At 31.0% G+C, this 12,500-nt stretch overlaps 1 protein-coding gene and 1 long non-coding RNA gene across 5 annotated transcripts in view; one reads left to right on the top strand and one right to left on the bottom strand.

Moving 5' to 3' along the window:
• LOC147031761 (uncharacterized) overlaps nt 1–1,130 on the top strand; it is a 2,817-nt gene extending 1,687 nt beyond the window's left edge. Inside the window, exon 2 of the long non-coding RNA XR_015054136.1 lies at nt 1–1,130. This exon is cut by the window's left edge and continues 990 nt beyond it. This is a non-coding gene — a long non-coding RNA (uncharacterized LOC147031761).
• Nucleotides 1–12,500, bottom strand: part of LOC147031760 (rho guanine nucleotide exchange factor 25-like) — a 266,797-nt gene that overhangs the window by 93,337 nt on the left and 160,960 nt on the right. The window lies entirely within an intron of this gene.

Genomic DNA, 12,500 nt, shown 5'->3' with positions numbered 1-12,500 from the left:
ATTTATTTATATTTTGGAGACTTTTGGAGTTGCTATCACTCTTTGGGATCTAAACCTATCGATGTAGTTCTTTGTCGGATGGTGCTTGATGGGAGCAAGATCAAGAAAGTTCTGGGAAGAAAGTGCAGGCTTACTCCCTCTTTCTACGTCATCAAACCTGAAAGCCTTAAAAGACAGAATTGGAAGAAGAGAAAAAAAACAAAAAATATACATTGTTGGTTCTGGGAAGAAAGTGCAGGCTTACTCCCTCTTTCTACGTCATCAAACCTGAAAGCCTTAAAAGACAGAATTGGAAGAAGAAAAAAAAAAACGTAAAAATATATATATATAGGTGGAAATCTCATTTTGAAAAAGACATTGTGTTGGGTGAGGATTGAGTTGGGGTTGAGATTTTGAATGTGAGGGTTGGGGTTGAGATTTTGAATGTGAGGGTTGGGACACACACACATACACATCAACAAACAAAAGTTAAGCCTTGACTATTCAGTTGAGGATTCTGTGTTTGGGGTTCACAGATCTAAGAACGTCCCCCTTGACACACATTATATACTGTTATACACCTCGGACTTGGCCCTCGAGTGTCCACAACGGTGTATAGTAGGAGGGAGTGAAGCGCCAACCTATTGCTCCCATTGCACACACACACACAAACAAAAGTTAAGCCTTGACTATTCAGTTGAGGATTCTGTGTTTGGGGTTCACAGATCTAAGAACGTCCCCCTTGACACACATTATATACTGTTATACACCTCGGACTTGTCCCTCTAGTGTCCACAAAGGTGTATTATATGCTTAGTTTTGTCTTTTGTAATTCCTGTGAATAAAATGAACCTAAAATCTCTTCCCCTTCCAAATCATATATTTTATAAGTCCAAGGAACTGTATCTATTACATCAACAATTTTAAAAAGTTCTTTCGTCCATCGTTCAGTAAAACCCTTTTCAAAATGAGATTTCCACCTATATATTCTTACGATATCACCAACTTTGAACTTAGGTTTTCTGACATTAATCTCTTTTTCATATTTTAATTTTGTAAATGTTTCTGATGGCTTCATATTCGTTGACGTGTGAATCGTGTCATTATACTTATCCACAATATCCTGAATAAAAGATAACCATTGTTGTGAACCGAGTTGTGTGAATTTTTATATAGTCTCTCTTTTAAGGTACGATTAAAACGTTCAACAACAACTGCCTTCCCTTCATTAAAGGTACTGTATAATGTAATACTGTTATTTTTTAAAAAATTCATAAATGTCTTGTTATAAAACTCTCTACCCTCATCAGTCCACAATTTCTTAGGTTTTCTCTTACTTTTATTAAATATCTGTTGAAAAGCTAACACAAGAGTATTACCTGTTTTGTTTTTTAAAGGGACAACCCACGCATATCTACTCCTCAAATCAATAACGGTTAAAGCATACTTGTACCCCTTATCATTATTGAGTTCAATCAAATCAGCAGACCAGATATAATCAACTTCCTTGGAATAAACTTTCCTTCTCTGAAACTTTGTGAATATTGGTTTATGTAATTCATCAGCTAATTGCTCTTCAGTCTTAATGGCATCATTAGAGCCTATAAGTTTTTTGAATTTCCAAGTCCAAGTTTCAATTTAGCACTAATCATCTTCTTCACGATGAACCTATCAACTTTTTCTCTCAAGGTTGGATTTTGTATCAGAGACAAATTATATAACATTTCTCTATCGGCTTCATGCTTTTCTTCCAACGTTGTGGTATTCCTATAATCAATATCGTGTCTCATGCACACTTCATCAACTCTATTGATTGGTTTACTCCAGGATTTAGGATTGTCTGCCTCATCTAATCTTTTATCCAAGTTTGTGCCTGGACCACAGAAAGAATACCCTGGAAGATGTAATTCCCTGGTATTCCAGTAGTTGTAAATTTACTTCCTGTTAAAAACTTTTGTATATCTCCTCCGAGTTTGTGTTTGGAGATAAATTGATTTTTTGAACCACACACCGAACATATACCTTTTTGTATAACCCTGTTATTTTTACTTTTAATATATGAAATATTTTTAGTATTAGTTTTCTTTTTACATTTGAGACAATAACTCATTTATTTATGAGAAAAATTTCTGCAGAGTGTAAAAACCTTTTTAGTTTCCAACATGCACATTTGAATCTTAATTTTTAAAACATAAAGAATCCTTAGAAATGCCTTCACTCTCTCCTCCATTTATTTAAGAAAAAACTTGAATTAAAATACATGTCTTCTCGATGTCGATAGTCTTGTCGAAAGTATTGCAAATAGACTTTTTAATTCTTTGTATTCCTCCCTGGTGAGATAAGTTAATTTCTTTAATACCTCTATTCTTTTTTGAATCTCACTGGTTTCCATATTTTGATATTTATTCATTCTCTCTCTTTCCTCCCTCTCTCTCTTCTCTCTTTCCTCCTTCTCTCTCTCCTCCTCCTCCTTTTCCTCCTCTTCCCTCTCTTCTTCAACTCCTTCCTCATCCCTTACTATACTTGAATCGTTTACACCCCATAGAATATTATACATATATTCATCAGGATTTCTTGTTATTCCTGTATCCAAAATAATTTTTTACAACAGGATACCAATAAAATTTCTTTTGAATTTCTAAAAGAGCCTTACCTTTTCTTAACCTTATAATTTTTTCATTATTTAACATTCTAATTAAATCTAAAGTTGTCGGTTTATCAACATCAGCATAATGCCAATCTTTTATTGAAAATACCTCATTCTTATGTTGTAGAACATATTTATTAAAATACCGAATACCCTTTTCTTGAAGGTATGCTTGAACACAGAAATGATAATTTTCTTGAAGCCTTCTTGCTGTCATTTATGTATTAGAAATATATGATAGAATAATATTATGGCACGAAACACCTCCCCATCTTCCCATAGTTAAATCATTTTGTATTTCCTTACTTATTATATATAATCCTGTTTTTTCTGTTTTCATGAGATAAACAAGGGCAAAACCATTATTATATTTACCCTTATTAAATTCTTTTTATTTGTTGTTTACTAATCGTGGCTCCACAAAACTCATTCTCGATACCAAGTGGATAATATTCTTCCTTACGAGACTGATTTAATTGTTCCAGGTCTTCGAGGTTAATTTTAAATGACCAATTATACCCTAAATCATTCATATCATACCCCCATTGTTCTATTCTCATACAAACGATACGCCCTTCTTTATAAAAATTTATTTTAATTCGAACTGTGAATTCTGTATGACCTGGAGATAATATCAACACTTCTGTATCTTTAGAATACACAGCCGTTTTATTTAAGTATATATATTGTGATAAATCGCTTAATCTCACCAAGTCATTCGCGTCAGTCGGGCTTGGATAATTTTTTAATTTATAAGCATTTTTCATGTTAATATTTTTGTTTATATTATATTTATATCGTTCAGCCTGTGCCTTTGTGTAATAATTTGATAAATCAATATCCAGTTCTTGAGATACACCAAAGATAGAACCATCTTTACCAACATAAGTCATTTATATTAGATTAAAAATAATATCATAAAATTTTTTATTTTTGTTGAGTTGAAATAACACATATAGACATAATTGACCACAACACTTGGAATTTAATTCTTGGACTTGAAATGTTTGATAAACACCATTCTGTAAGAATTTTATGACTTCAACAGGTGGTGGAAGACCAAAACTATCAAAATAATATTTGTCTTGACTATTAAAAATACAAACCCAATGAGAATCGTTCCCATCATTATCTTCTAAGTTCATAATAATATTCTTTGTATGTTTTGACACATTTGTTAATTCATCTCTCATACAAATAACCACATTATGAATTTTTAATTTCTTACAATATTTGGCAAGTTGTAAATTTGATGTTGTATTCTTTCCAAATTCTTTCAACCACTCATCAATGCTCATTTATTTATTAGAAAGATATAATCCATTACCTCTTTTCGTTAATTTTACACCTGCTTGTGCTATAGAAGAAAGCATATCTCCAACTAACAATCTCGCTTTATCAGGCAGACCTTCAAGTTTTTCAGCAAAATCTACAATTACACCACTTCCACTAATTTGTTTCTCCAACTCTTTGTTATGTCTTTCCAATTCTTTTTGAGCCTGGAGTTGAGCCTTCCTTTCGTTGGCAGTTTTGACCGCTGTTGAAATACCACCCGTCAATGCTCCAACCGCACTTAAACCAGCAAATAAAGGAATTAGAAATGGGAGAAATCCTCCACTCGTCTCTCTTATTGAATATTTTTCAACATTGGTTTTGTCATTTTAATTTTAAGTGAGCCAGTGTCATTCAAGATTTTAACCTGTTCTCTTGTGAGCAAAACATCAATTCTTACTGCTCCTTTTCTCTGAATTGTATTAACGTTAATCGTACAAGGCTTTTGATTTTGAACACAAGATGATAGTTTATGAAGATTGATTTGATTAACATATACCCCAGTTGGTACTTTGCCACTCATTTATTTAACAAAAAATTATGTGAGACTAATCATCACACCATTATCTGTATTAATCTGCAATTCTGTTTCTTCCAAAAGCAAACAATATGTATCAACTTCTTCACTCTCTCCTCTTTCAATGTATAGGGAAGTATCCACTCGATTAGACTTTATAGTTTCTTTTTGAGCGCTCAGGTCAAACGTATAGATTGTATACAAACTTTTAAATGCTGTCATATCCAAAATAGGTTCTTTATTTCCATTACTTTCACACACCTTTTGGTAAGACTTGTATGCTTCAGCAAAATCATTTTTTCCCAATTAATTTCCAATCTATCTCGTGGATAAAATGTTCCATCTAGAGAAACGCGAAGTTGTTTCACCTTAGCATTATCACTCAATGCATTATTCTTATCAGTCGCAGTATCACCATCTGGCTTTTTAAAAATCATCCACAGATATCGTGGCTTTCCTTCCAGAACACCCAAATTCCACGTGTAAGTAGTTTGATTGAGTTTAACGTGTTGACATCTTCTTTTGAGGTATGATACACTGAGTGGTTTTTTTGAGTTAAGTCTTCGATTCAACATCTCTTCTGTTTTAAGATTAGGAGTATATTCACTGATATACCAACTCATCTCCTCAATTACAAATTTATTCTGATCACCAAAAGCATTACCAACACCAAAAAGCAATCTATTTTCATTATCATTCCTTTGTAGTTGAAATCTAATTTTAAGACCATACAGAACTTTATCATAATCACAAAATCCAAATATACCTTTAAGAGGAACTGCCACAGTAAAACTATTTTCTGCTTTTGTATCATCATTATACATTCCTTTCCTTTGAGTATACCCAGGGTCTGTGTTTGTTCCCGTTGACATATCAGGAATAAAACCTTCGACAGACCCCTTTCCCATTCTATCACTGAATGTATAGAGTGTAAATTTCATCATTTCAGATACAGCAGAGACATAATCAACCGCTTCAACTTCTTGTGTTCCAATATACAATCGCACACTATCAAACATTTTCCAGAAGAAATCATTTACAAGTGTAGCGTTTGTGTTATTCCCAGCCTTAGTGAATTTAAATTTACACAACAAGAAACTTTCGGAGAGATTCAAATAGGTTTGTTGATTATTTATTTCAAAACTTTTTGTACCATTTGTATTCCAGTCTGTTCCAGTTATTGCATTTACCTTGAAGTAATCTTCTTTTTAGTGGAGTTTGAGATAATAATAGTATCATCCAAATCATAGATACTATCAATTGCTTCCATACTTGTATTTATTTAGGAAAAAAGATGTTAAAACTTTTGAAACCCTGATCCAAGTATTTGAATTATTTTCTGTCGTTCTTGGGGGGACAACTGAGTTTTACCTTTCTTAATTTCTTTTATTGCTTGTAATTTATGAGATTCTTTCTGAGCATCTTTTATACTCTTTACAGCACCTGCTACATTTCCCACAGCAGAAGCAGTTGAACCAATTAGGTCTTTATGTTTAAGAATAGTTGAACCAATACCCATGAGAGTATCAATTATCCCATCTCCTCTAAATTGATGTCCGACACCCCTTTGTCTCTTAGGTTTATAGTATCCTCTACCAAGATACATACCTTCACCCTTGTAGTACGGGGAAAGGAACATCCCATCCCCTGTAATTATTTTATATTTTCCCAACTCGTGCTTCCTCACAATAACCATCGTATTTATTTATTGAAAAACTTCACGTAGGTGAATTCTGATGGATATAACTTCTCCATTAAAAGAGATCACACGATTATCTTGGTCGGTTATCCTAAAATTTACTCTGTGTATGGTTTTCCTGACACAGGTAGATAAACCAAATTTTTAGGCTCCATATTGAATTTATAACCAATTGGGGTTGAGTATGCGCTGAATGAAAATATTGTATTTGTTTTTAATCCATCATTATAAGCACCATCAATCAAATCACAGTGAATTAACACCGAATTTATTCCTGAGGATATTTGAATGACATTATCATTGTAAAACGTCCCATTAGTTTCAATCTTTTTGAGGAGAAACCTAATAACTCTCTAAATGAATTATCAATTGTGAAATCAACCTTGTAGTTATTTTTAACTTTAATCGTTGATTTTTGAAGTATGTTTTTGAATGTTTATAACAATATTTTTGGTTCATCACCCTGTTCTTTCATAAGGCGAGCAATTTCGGAAGATATTTGAGAAATCTCGTATGCTCAGGTGAGACTGTTATCGTTTTGTATCCACTTCCCGGATTATAACTAAACTTGTCATTTTTCTCGGTTATATTAAATAAGGTATTATAAGTCTCCATGGACAATAAAGATGCCTCATATTCTTTTGTTGTGTCAAGTTGTAGTGGGTATGGGAATGAAGATGTGTGGTCGCTTGTTGTGAAATTAAAACTCAGGATTGTGCTTCTCATCTTATTTAATATGAGATAAAATGTCTTTATATTGAGATTTATTAATTATTTTCATGTTCATCAACTGGTCTAAAATGGCTGATGCTTCATTAAAACAATTGTTATTTCCAGCCTTCTTACTGCCAAACAACAATAACAGTCTATTAACTAATTGCGATGGGTCATTTGGAAGAAAACTAATACCTGAACCAAGGATACTTAAAGCCTGAATAATGTGTTTCTCCTTCTCATTCTTCCTACTTTTACCAGAAAGAATAACCTTATAATTTAGAGTGTTCAGCAAATCAATATATACTCTATCATCATTATTTTCCATATCCAATGGTTTATCAATATACTTTGATTCATCCCTCACAGTTGAACCTTGTCTTCCATCTTTTGTGAGAAGAAACATTAATCTCGGAGTTAGTTTAACAGGGGGTTGAGCAGAACTTAAGAACCTTAATTCATCATTAAATATCAATACCTTTTCTTGAACAAGATGAAATATTGCTGGTTGTTCTGTTGGAATGAGTCCTGCTTTGGTTTTTGAATCCGCTGAATATTCATTGTTTTGAACAGCATTCACAATATAATCAGGGGTTGATTAATCTATTCCAGTTGTTGAAATAAACCTTCATCATCATATTCTAATTCTCCTAAATGCTCTAATTCTTCCTCCGTCATTTGACTGAAATCTTTTAACATTTGAAGCTTTCTAGGAGTATATTCTACTGTGGGAACTGTGGAAACATCTTTCATTTTTCTTGGGAAGTTTTTAAAAGTGGTTTAAAAAATTTCTCTTGTTTTTTCAAATGCTTCTTCGCCCGTTAGTTTCTGTCTGCGTTTCTTCTTTATGTCTTCCTGTTGTTTTACAACTTTTGAAACCAACTCTTGATGTTCCTTAAATCTTCTTGCTCTTTCTTTTGTATCCATTTATTTATTGTAAAATATCATTTAATGAATTGTAAAGATCAACAGGAAATTTTCCTTTTCTTCATCATTCAAGTAGATGTGTTCAAATAAATCCTTTTCTTTAAATATTTCATCAAATTCTTTATTAACATTAATGCGAGTTGTAATTTCTTCTTCACTAATCCTTGCATCTCTACTTTTCATACGTTTGTGTTGAGTTTCTTCATCAACATCAAAACCGAATGATAAAATCTTCACTCCGCTCAGATATTTAATAATTTGTCTCGTTCCTTCTGGATTAGTTTCTAATATCCCAACACCACCAGATTTTAGTTTCTTTAACTCACTCTTACAATGTGAATATTTTGTTGTACCAAGAGAAACCTCCTCAAATATTTGTCCTTCATTCCTCAATCGCATATGTTCCTCCACTGAAATATAGTGATAATCTTCACCTTTTACTTCTCCAGGTCTTATTGCTCTAGTTGTTGTTGATACAATGCGTATCACGGGGTGTTTTTTAAGTAAATTTACAATATTCTCATTTGTACTACACAAGAACCTTGATTTATGAAAGTTTTTTCCAGAAGCAGATTTACCCACAAGATTTATAATAATAGTTGTCATTTATATATGTAATTGTTTATAAAACAAAAAATATATCCCTTAATATCTCATCTTGTTTCACAACAATATATTTATATTTTTCAGTTATATTGTGCTTCATATAATCCTCAAATTTCTTTTTACTACATAATGTAGAACAATTATCTCTCCAAAAATTATTGATATCTATTGAATTTAACTTGAATAAAATAAAAGTATTAGCATTGTTTCTGATGGAGCAGCGAGGAAGTTGAAAGTACGATTGACTAAGATAAATACAATTACAAGAAGAATGTCTCCCTCTTGTGTAGTAGCTGTCCATTACCGTTTGGTTTCTCTCATTAACACAATCATCAAAGATAACGAGGTTCTTTTTTGATTTATCCAAATCTTGGGGAGACGGTATATCATCCGTATTATCACTAAGAATACAAGTTATAAGATTTGATTTCTTTTTACATCTCTGTGTATCACAAAATAGTTGAATTATATCTTCAATGTTATAATCATTTAGGTTTTTTTGACGTTTAAATAAACCTATTATATCTTCTTTTTGAAGACCAGCATTAAAACCTTGTGAGAGTAGTTGATACTCTGGTTGAAAACTTCGACTTTGTGAAAATTATTAAATTATCATAATCTAAAAAGTTGGGAGTGAGGAGCATTTTTAAAAGTAAGCAGGTTTTTCCACATCCACTTGAACCAACTATGAGACATCTTAATGAATTTGGGAGATTTTTATGGTTGTTAAATTTTATCTTATTTTCCCAAATAGGTAAAAAATCATTCATTTATATATTTGAAAAACAGGTTATTTAATTTATTATTGGCTTTTTTAGAAACTCTATATTTTATCCTAAGTTCAGGTTTAATTTCAAGATAATCCATTATTTTATTTATACAATATCTTGTGTTGATATTTCCCTGAAAATTACATCCATGAATAATATACAACAACAATCCTTTGAACATTTCTCTTATACGTTCAGTTTCTTCCCTTGTAAGGAAAGGTGTGTTATCATCCTCATACTTTACATTCATTTCTCTAATCAATCTTGTAAAGTAATTCATTTTTGGTGTAAATCTAAAAGAATTATTTTCCTTTTTATATTTTTTATTATCATTAATTAGAAGATAATCACAGAATATACATTGTTTATAGGCTTTTGACTCTGTGTTTAATCCCTGTCTTTCACACGCAGGACAATTCTCAAATTTGTCATATGGAGAATCAGGAAAGTCTAGCATATTTATAAAGTAAAACTTTACTTAAACTGAAATTCATCTATACTTTCAGTTGTATATTACCATCGATATCGATATACTTTTTTCATTATCAGATTCAACGACAACATTTTTTATATTAAAGGTAATTTTAAAATTATCGTTAACTACTATTGAGCAGAAATGTCATTTCACCTGATATATTAACATCCCTTATTTCATTAAGGTTTACATCTTTAGGGTTGTTGAAAAAAATACAAATTTCTCCTTGCATATTACAGATGGTCTTATCTTTTCTTTCTAAAGCTTCATCCATAAGGTTTTTGTTCTTTGATACTTTTTCTTGTTTCATTGCTTTTTCTAGTTTTGAATATATTACTAGAAGGAGAGGAGAAACTTTTGTTAGAGATACTTTAATTGATGTTCTACCAGGTATACTAAAAGCCCTTCCACTGAAGGAAATTGAAGAACTCATATTATTTACCATAATAGTTTTTATCCAATAGTTGTTATATTTATCTTTGTTCAATTTTACATCCTTGACATATTTCTCAGTATCTTTAACAGATGAAGAGATTGATTGAAACTTGTCTTTTGTGTCTTGAAACATTGTATTTATTAAGTGAAAAAGTTGGAGGATAAAATGTTTTTAAGCACAGATTCACCTATAAATTAAACGAAATTTTCATCAAGAAAATTTTAGTTTAAGCAAAGTTTTATTCTATAAATATGGTGAATACAACGTACTGCGATGTTTGTAATCACGAATATAAACATTATAGAAAACACCTCCGAACCAACAAACACACATTTAATCTATTTCATCAAATATCTCCTCTTGAGTTGGAAAGAAAACATTGTGATATCTGTTCAAAGGATGTTTTGAAGAGTAGTTATAATCAACATCTTCAATCACAAAAACACAAGAAAAATGAGTTTAAAGTAAAGGGAGACTATTATATTAAAAACACTGATGAGGCATTTAAAGGGCATATAAAAATAAGGATTTTTCAATTTGGAGAACCGGGCCCATCATCAATAGCTGAATCAATTGAAATAGTGAAACCCGATGTTGAAAAATTTATTAAAAAGACATTAAAAGAAATAAAAACTTTAAAGTTTTATATGGGAGTGAAAATGAATATGAAAAGACAAGATGAAGAACAAACTCCTTATATGAGAACAGATCTTCATTTTATAACATCATTTCAAGATTTTTTGAATAGTGGGATTTATGAAGAACTATCAAGACAAGAGGAGGATGTTGATAATACAGTGGTAGGAAGTGGATTCAATATTAAAAAAATCATCTTTTTAGATATACACATTCTAAAATCAAACCCTCTTAAAGCTTCTTCTTATATTGAATTACCAAAAGAAATAAAACTAAAGAAGGCAGTTGTTAATATTAAGAACAATGATAATAAATGTTTTCTCTGGTCTGTTCTTGCTCACTTACATCCACCAAAATGTAATTCAGAAAGAGTAAAACAATATATGAAATATGAGAATACCTTAGACATTAAAGATTTTAAATTCCCAATGCCATTAACAGATATTCCTAAATTTGAGAAAAAGAATAATCTTTCTATTAATGTATATGGATTAACGGATACAAACAAAGTTCAAATATTAAAAATTTCAAACAACTATAAAAATGAAGAAACACACATTGACCTTTTATATTTTAGTGTTGGAAAGAATTCACATTACACATACATCAATAATTTATCAAGATTAATCTCTTCTCAGGTATTCAGAACAGCAAACAAAATATATCCTTGTAAGCGATGTCTTAATTCATTTCATACAAAAGAACGATTAGAACAACATTCAAAATATTGTAGTAATCATAAATCAGCTGTAATTACAATGCCTAAACCTGGTGAAAAGATTTATTTTGAAGATTATAATAAATCTATCATGCACCCATTTGTGATATACGCTGATTTTGAATGTATCCTTAAAAAGATAAATACTGCTTCTCCTAATCCAAAAGAACCATATACAAATAAATATCAAAAACATATTCCTTGTGGTTTTTGTTATTATATCAAATCATCTGTTGGAGAAAAGTATAACAAACTTGAACATTATCGTGGAAAAAATGCTTCACAAGAGTTTGTAAAACGATTAGAAAAGGATTGTATAAGACTCACTAAATTAATGAAAGAAACAAATGAACCGATGAAATTAACCAAAGAAGAAAAATTAGAATTTAGAATGAACAATATCTGTCATATTTGTGAGGGGGAAATTAAGGAGTTTAAAGTTAGAGACCATTGTCATCTTACTGGTAAATATAGAGGTCCCGCTCATTCCTGTTGTAATCTTAATTATAAATTACCTTCTTTTATTCCAGTCTTTCTTCACAACAGCGCCAACTATGATACACATCTATTTATAAATGAACTTTCAAAAACACCAGGGAATATTTCTGCTATAACAAACACAAGTCAAAAGTATATTTCATTTTCAAAAATGATATTCACAAAACCTTTAACTCGTATTAGGTTTTTAGATTCTTACAAGTTTATGGGAACACCACTAGCCTACCTCGCATCAAATCTAAGCTCCACGGACTCTTTTCCAAATCTTAATTCATTCTTTCCAAAAGAGGAAATTCTCACTCAAGAGGAAATTCAGATTAAAGAGAGAATTCAAAGTAAAGAGGAAATTCTAACTGAAGATGAAATTCTAATTATAAAGAAAATTCGAACTAAAGAGGAAATTCAGATTAAAGATGAAATTCTGATTAAAGAAGGAATTCTTACGAGAGAGGAAATTCAAACAAGGAATGAAATTCAAAGTAAAGAGAAAATTCTTACAAGTAAGGGAATTTATCCTTATGATTATATGGATTCATTTATGAGATT

Source organism: Eptatretus burgeri, chromosome 2 (genome assembly GCF_056783735.1).
Source record: "Eptatretus burgeri isolate ZD-2024b chromosome 2, Ebu_testis_v1, whole genome shotgun sequence".
Lineage (NCBI taxonomy): Eukaryota > Metazoa > Chordata > Myxini > Myxiniformes > Myxinidae > Eptatretus > Eptatretus burgeri.
This window is presented reverse-complemented; position numbering and strand designations above follow the sequence as displayed.